This window comes from Chaetura pelagica, unplaced genomic scaffold (genome assembly GCF_000747805.2).
Source record: "Chaetura pelagica isolate M959 unplaced genomic scaffold, ChaPel_1.0 scaffold3, whole genome shotgun sequence".
NCBI classification, from domain to species: Eukaryota; Metazoa; Chordata; class Aves; order Apodiformes; family Apodidae; genus Chaetura; species Chaetura pelagica.
Genome location: NW_009952974.1, coordinates 8,279,710 through 8,280,443, shown reverse-complemented (window position 1 = coordinate 8,280,443; position 734 = coordinate 8,279,710).

Below are 734 nucleotides of genomic sequence, written 5' to 3'. Positions count from 1 at the left end.
ATATCTCTTGATCTGGTCCGAGCCTGGCGTCCCAACGGCTCGAAATCCCGCAAGGTGACACATTGACCAGTCCCGCCATATGCGCAACAGGCAACCCAACAGCATGAATGGCAGACTAGGGAATTATATCAGCTGTTTAACACTTATTATTGGGAGTCACAGACGAACCATCAACATTTTACCGAGTTTAAATTAAGCTAATCTTTAAACACCTACTGTAGGAGATGTAAAACCAGACTCATCCAGTGTTCCCTGCGTGGCCTATATATAATTCTCCCATGCTGGGCTGCAATTTGCGATTATAAAAACTTTAATGGATGAATAACTACTATCTGTATTTAATTCAGGCTAAAACTGTGCTTTAATTAACCCTCCACGCCTCCTGGAATTTCTTATCCAAAATAAACTTGGCCCTTAAACAAATTCAACGTGCTAGACAACATTGAAGCTTCCCCCTCCCCCCCGTCTCCTTTCAAGTGACGCCCTAGAAAGTTTTTTTCCTGTTAAAAAGAGAAAATCACTGGTGGCTGGGGGCGAAGGCCACTCAGCCCTTCTAAAGGCCGTGCATGTTCCTCGCAGAACTCCCCGAAGGGCAGGCAGACGGGGCTGCCGCCCTCTGCGGTAGCGGGGCACCGATCTCCTCCCGCCGGCGGCCTGGCTTTCCCGCCGCGAACCCCGCCATGGGAGAGCGGCCACACGACAAGCCGCTTCCGCAGGAGAGCCCGGGGTCCGCC